At 41.4% G+C, this 7,290-nt stretch overlaps 1 long non-coding RNA gene across 1 annotated transcript; it reads right to left on the bottom strand.

The window, feature by feature from the left end:
• Positions 1-787: 787 nt before the first annotated feature.
• LOC146379208 (uncharacterized) lies at positions 788-5,274 on the bottom strand. Its single transcript, XR_014801414.1, has 2 exons — positions 2,942-5,274; positions 788-1,872 (listed from the first exon to the last, which is right to left on the bottom strand). It is a non-coding gene; the product is annotated as an uncharacterized LOC146379208 (long non-coding RNA).
• Between the last annotated feature and the right edge of the window lie 2,016 nt (positions 5,275-7,290).

Raw genomic sequence — 7,290 nt, forward strand, 5'->3', positions numbered from 1 at the left:
CAACAAAATAAAACTAGTACCGGTACCGAAAAAAGAAGATTTGTTCATAACACATGTGAAAAGACCCAGGAAAACTGAGTTAACGGAAAAAAACCAAAACGCTAAAAACCGATGAAAAACCCTGAAAACCATACATTTCACACCCGAGTCTCAACTCTCGCGGCCCGTCCATTTCTCATGACATACAGCTGCATGTTTAATCTTTAAACTCCCTCTGGAACCCCAGAAGCAAGATGTCCTTCCTCCTCCTCCTGCCAGCAAACCACCTCGTAGCTCTGTTTACTAATTCAAAACAGCAAATAAGCCTCGAGACAAATGTTAAAAACATGTTGCAGTGATGTTCATTCTAACATTTGCACTTCCTGTCATTCACTCTCGCATTGCTTAACATCACTCTTCCGTAGTGAAAATATTTAATGGTTTCCATGGTTATGCTGAAGCACGCGGTCTCTGTTTTCAATCAAAGGTGGCAGCAGTGGCTTTTTTCTTTTAGGGTTTTGGCATTTTAATAATGTCAGAATTGATGAAGATGCAATCCAGAGACAATGTACAGGGTGGGCCATTTATATGGATACACCGTAATAACATGGGAATGGTTGGTGATATTAAAGTCCTGTTTGTGGCACATTAGTATATGTGAGGGGGCAAACTCCTCAAGATGGGTGGTGACCATGGTGGCCATTTAGAAGTCGGCCATCTTGGATACAACTTTTGTTTTTTCAATAGGAAGAGGGCCATGTGACACATCAAACTTATTGGTAACGTCACAAGAAAAACAATGGTGTGCTTGGTTTCAACATAACTTTATTCTTTCATGAGTTATCTACAAGTTTCTCACCACTTATAAAATGTGTTCATTGTGCTGCCCATTGTGTTGGATTGTCAATGCAACCCTCTTCTCCCACTCTTCACACACTGATAGCAACACCGCAGGAGAAATGCCAGCACAGGCATCCAGTATCCGTAGTTTCAGGTGCTGCACATCTCGTATCTTCACACAATAGACAATTGCCTTCAGATGACCCCAAAGATTAAAGTCAAAGGGGGTCAGATCGGGAGACCTTGGGGGCCATTCAACTGGCCAACGACGACCAATCCACTTTCCAGGAAACTGTTCACCTAGGAATGCTCGGACCTGGCACCCATAATGTGGTGGTGCACCATCTTGCTGTAAAAACTCAGGGAACGTGCCAGCTTCAGTGCACAAAGAGGGAAACACATCATCATGTAGCAATTTCAAATATCCAGTGGCCTTGAGGTTTCCATGGATGAAGAATGGACCCACTATCGTTGTACCCCATATACCACACCAAACCATCACTTTTGTTGTTCCAACAGTCTTGGAGGGATCCATCCAATGTGGGTTAGTGTCAGACCAATAGCGGTGGTTTTGTTTGTTAACTTCACATAAAAGTTTGCCTCATCACTGAACAAAATCTTCTGCGTGAACTGAGGGTCCTGTTCCAATTTTTGTTTTGCCCATTCTGCAAATTCTGTGCGCCGATCTGAGTCATCCTCGTTGAGATGCTGCAGTAGCTGGAGTTTGTAAGGGTGCCATTTGTGAGTAGCTAATATCCGCCGAAGGGATGTTCGACTAATGCCACTCTCCAGTGACATGCGGCGAGTGCTACACTGTGGGCTCTTGCTGAATGAAGCTAGGACAGCCACTGATGTTTCTTCGTTAGTGACAGTTTTCTTGCGTCCAGTTTCACGAAACTTAGCAAGCAGTTTGCTGACTGTAGCATGGGAGATGGGTGGTCTCGTAGGGTGTCTTGCATTGAAATCTGCTGCAATGACCCGGTTACTGCGTTCACCATATCAACACGATTTCGATCCGCTCCTCACGTGTTAACCTCTTCGACATGTCAATGGCTGTGAACAAAGAGAAACTTGTAAATAACTCATGAAAGAATAAAGTTACGTTGAAACCAAGCACACCATTGTTTTTCTTGTGACATTACCAATAAGTTTGATGTGTCACATGGCCCTCTTCCTATTGAAAAAACAAAAGTTGTATGCAAGATGGCCGACTTCTAAATGGCCACCATGGTCACCGCCCATCTTGAGGAGTTTGCCCCCTCACATATACTAATGTGCCACAAACAGGACTTTAATATCACCAACCATTCCCATGTTATTATGGTGTATCCATATAAATGGCCCACCCTGTACATTTCCTCTAAACCATATCTGGCAAACCAAAATGCCAGAGTACTTAACATTATAGTTATGCAACAAGGCAGCCTCTGTTAACAGCAAATGGGACACAAATGATTAAAGGCAAGCAAAATTAAACCTATTAACTGTTTTTTGTGAACTTCAGTTGTACATCTTTGGTTTTAATTTACAGCTTCTGTTTCTTTTTAATGTGTTATAGTTAAAACCTTCAAAACTGGAGCTTATTTTCTGGAGCACGGAGGTCTGTGTGTCATTTTCTCGTTAGACAGCGGGGGATGAGAGACGCAAATTTAAAAGTTTCAATATGTATATAGCTGGAGGAAGGTTTTGGAGAGTTCAGAAAGTAAGGCACATCTTATAAATATTGAATTCATGCAGTTATTTGTTAATTACAGGTAAGAGAATAACCAGGTGATTGTTAATCCAGACTTTTAATGTTTGTCCGAATAGTCATAAAGCACTAAGCAGGGGTTTGGAGTGGTGAATAAATAGTAGGTTTCAAAACATCTGCTAATATTCAGCCTGCTGGAGAGCCTTCAGGCATTTTTAGAAACCATTTCATGTGGTCCTCTGCACTAAATTAGCCTTTGTTCCAGGGTGTGGACAACTCAATTAAACAAAAACAGAAGCAGGGCCAGCTCATCCTAGCTGAAACAATTAAAACATAAATAAATAAATAAAAATCACTAAAAACAAACAAACAGATGAAACCGTCATGGTCCTGCAGGCCTGATCGCTCTGCCTCCTCTCTCCCTTCTCTTACTTTTTCTCCTGCCATCTCTTTGCTCTCAGGTGAAGCAGGGGCATCCTTTGGTTCCTGGCTTGTTCTCTGGGAACGGGGTGTTCCTGGCTTCAGTCCAGCCAGCACGCCAACCTATCATTAGTTCATTAGGCCCTGTGGCTAAAGCCGTTTTTCTTTGTGGTGTTCTCGTCTGGTGCGTGCCTTGGCTGGACTTGAGGCGCCTGCAAAGGAAGGATTTATTACAAACCTAAGCTGCTCTTCTCTGATTCACACTCTCCTGCCCACCCACTCACCAACAGACAATGCTTTATGGAACGAAAAATCCTATGAATCGCCTATAGATTATAAAGGAAACACGAGTAAGGATTCAGTTCAAGTTTGATAACAACTGTGCTAAAATACTCAGCTGCAGCAGTACTTACTTGTCTTCTCCTTTCTGGTGGTTCCCTGCTGACTTCCCCCCTTTTGTCCCTGTGCTGAAAGACAACTTAACTGAGTTAAATTAACCTGTTTCTTTGGAACGAAATGAGATCCTGTCAAGACAAATGTGCATTGGTCTTTGGGGTTCTCATTTCACGTGCATTGATTCCTGTAATAATGGCAGAGATGCAAGTGCAGAGACCCACCTGAGCAGCACCAATTAGATCATGATGAGGCAGAAATGAGCGTGAACCAAATATTAACACTATCATGGTATCGCCCACCCAAGGTTTTGGCTGCTAGGATGTGATTTCACATGCTTATTCCTCGTGCCACTGACTGTGGTCCATGTAGATGCCAGAGGTGTGTTTTTTGTTACATTGCACAGCATTTTCTTTTATCATTACAATTTTTTATGACCTAATGATGTCACTACATTAGTGCTTTTTTAAAAAATACAAGTGTTTTGGGGTTGCAGTCAAAATCTGCAAATTCGCCTTTGAACTTTTTGTTCACTTAATATTTGCCAATCAGCCTAATTGACAGTCTCATACAGTTTCAAAAGGGGGTAAGGGTATGCAAGACATATGTCTACCTGAGACTGATACATGCTGTGGTCATGCAACACATGAAAAGGAAAACTGATGGTGCTACACAGCGCTAATCCGAACAACAATGAGTGACGGAAAATTTCACCCGCTGATGTGGCTGTTCAAGGCTCGGCTAGAAAATGAATTTGAAAAAGGTCCTGGAACGCAGACAGGAAGGAAACGGCAGCTACTTGTTTCTCCGGTAAGATGCCAGCTTGTCCTGAGCAAAGCATGAGGGAAACTGCGTGCTATAACCGCATGGTGTGTGTGTGTGCGTGTGTTGTTTCCAGTCCATGTGCAGCCATAGTAAGAGCCTGTTTCCATTGCCAGGAATAAGTTGCACTCATTCCTGGTGGATGCTGAGCTCCACCAGCGCTGCCCTTTGACACTGATTTTGTTCACAATACTTTTTGACAGAATTTGGCAGCACAGCCAAAGGCTGGAGGGAAGAGGGTGTTGGGATTGGTGATCTCAGAATCTCATCTCTGCTTTTTGAAGATGATGTGATTCTTTTAGCTTTATCAGTCAGTGATGTCCCAATTGCACTGTGGAAGTTTGCAGCTGAATGTGAAGTGATTGACACTTCAAGTCTGCAGCTATCGTTCTCAGCCAGAAAGGAGTGCAATGCCCACTCTGGGGTGGGAAGGATTGCTGCCCCAAAAAGAGGTGTATAGATATATATCTCTGGATTTGTTCACAAGGGACGGGAGAGTGCAGCAGGAGACTTACAGATGGATTGGTGCAGTGATGTGGACACTGTACCAGTTTGTTGTGGTGAAGAGAGAGCTGAGCATGTAAGAGAGGCCCCAGGGCAGACCCGGGACACGCTGGGTGGCTGGTTGTGTGTTAATTTCAGCTCTTTTATACTGGGGTTAAAATGAATTGTTTTCATCATGTAACTATAACACAAATAATGTTTACTTGAAATGACTGCACGCTAAGTAATAACTGAATCAAAAGTATACTTTGGATAAAAGTTGAATGCTAAATTGTAATGTGGTGGTGATGGAGGCGACAGATAGAAAAATAGACAGGTGACACGACAATATATAGATGATTACCACATGCAGAGCATGTAACAAATATTATAGATGAACATCTGTTATACTTGAATTTTGTTCTTCTTGACTGACAGTACAAACCACCATCATCCCTCCTGCTCAGGAGTTGTAGCGTGGAATTCATTTGGGCCTGGTGTTCATGATAGATAGATAGCCAGAGGGAGTGTTCGCCCAGGGCGCCAAACAGGCTAGGACCGCCACTGCACACGAACACGGGCAGCCCCGCGGCACTCTTAACATTAAAGCAGAAACACACTGAGTAAAACTACAAACATACTGTATACCAAGCTTCTTACAAACATGTACAGTATCCACTCATAACAGCTCCCTGTGAAATTGCAGTGATTAGTCTTCAAAAAGCAGTTTTTTGATCCTTTTATTGACTCCAAATATCATCACAAATGCAAAAGAATTTGATGCTTTGTATCTTTGGACGTAAATGACACCTAAGTTTGCAGAAGCCAAGTAAGCAGGACACCATCTGAGGGATAAAAGCTCTCCAGTGTGTCCTGGGTCTTCCTTGTCAGATGACCCAACCACCTCAACTGACTCCTTTCGATATAGAGGAGTAGCGGCTCTACTCTGAGCTCCTTTCAGATGGCCTAACTCCTCACCCTATCTCTGAGGGAGAGGCCAGCCACCCTTCGGTGAATGCTCATGTCCACTGCTTGTATTAGCAATTTTTTTTTCTGGTCACTACCCACAGCTTGTGACCATAGGTGAGGGTAGAGAAGTAAATCAACTGGCAAATTTACAGCTTTGCTTTTAGGCTCAGCTCTCTTTTCATTATGACAGACTGGTACAGCATCCGCATCACTGCAGCTGCAGCACCAATCCATTTGATGACCCCACGCCCAACTCTCCTCTTAGATACTTAGAGATACTTAGACTCTTCCACTTGGAGCAGTGAAAAACAGATACATCCATGCAGCAGACTGGCATTTTATCAGGATCTCTTGGGTCTCTCTTCAGCTCACTGCATCATGGATGATTAACTCTGCTAATGTATCCTATTTAAAATGTCACGGGTCAAAAGCTCGGGAGAATCTGTGGGACACATTGGAACAGACATTTTCAGCTTGAAACCTCTCATTAATTTCCAGCTTTAATGCCTTTGTGAATGCAACATCTTGACACGACATTCGTTTCATGATCGGAGTTATTCTGGTTTTATTCGTTCAGTACTGCAGCAGGATAAGGGACTCTTCACCTCGAATCTGCTCACCATTGAAGAAAAGTTTTGATTTAAAACTTCTTTCATACGTTAATTTTTTTTTAAAATCAATTGGATTATTTATTTATCTTTAAAAAATTATCTTACGTTAAACCAGATAAACTAAAAACATACTGTATACCAAACTTCCTACAAACATGCACAGGAACCAACATTTTAAAACAAAACAATACATAAATTGGACCAGCACTGTGAAACTGCAGTGATTAATCTGTTAATTAAATACTGACAAAAAGCAGATTTTTAATGCTTCGATATTAATTTTATTAACTATTAGGTAATAAACCCAAATGCAAAAGGATTTGATGCTTTGTATGTTAGAATTTTGGACGGTGGAAAATTGTAACAGGCATTCCTGTTACTATTAATATTTAATATTAATATTTAATATTTCTGTTATTTTATTGACATAGGGATTTATCAAGGATCTCATTGACAGATAGGTAATGAAAATTATTAATGCTTGTGCTTTAATAAAGGTCTGTTATTAGTTTGGTTTAGTAGTTTCTCCCTGGTACGTGCTCTATGCTCTTCCATTTCATTTCATAATTATCTACTCTACTTAGCAACATGTACTAAAGACATTAATTTCATATACAATATTTTAACAATGATGGATGTGTTGAGATTTTCTAGATTTTTCTGGTATTCCCCAGTGATGCTTCTGAATGTCTTGAGAGTATTGGTGAAACTGTAGCCTTCCTACTATCCATGCCCAGAGATCTTCCAGGAATGGTGACTCTATTTTCCGGTGAATTGAATAGTCAGTATAGTGATTCCATACCTGCTGAACCATACCAACATGGAAGGACAACATAATAAAGACTCAAAGACACAAAACAGAGAATAACAAAGATGAAGAGGTGAAAAAGACAAATAAAAAAAAACTCAGATGTGAAGAGCAGATATCACCTCCGATATCCCCAACACTCAACACACAGTATTTGCGCACACATATCTTAAAAAATGGGGGGAAAAACCCACTCATAACTCTGCAGCTACAAAAATACAAGACAGAGGGAGAAACAGAGCAATGCTAAAACAACTAAAGCTGCTGCTTTTAAT

The sequence above is a fragment of the Perissodus microlepis genome, chromosome 10 (assembly GCF_051167445.1).
Source record: "Perissodus microlepis isolate ML-2025 ecotype Zambia chromosome 10, ASM5116744v1, whole genome shotgun sequence".
NCBI classification, from domain to species: domain Eukaryota; kingdom Metazoa; phylum Chordata; class Actinopteri; order Cichliformes; family Cichlidae; genus Perissodus; species Perissodus microlepis.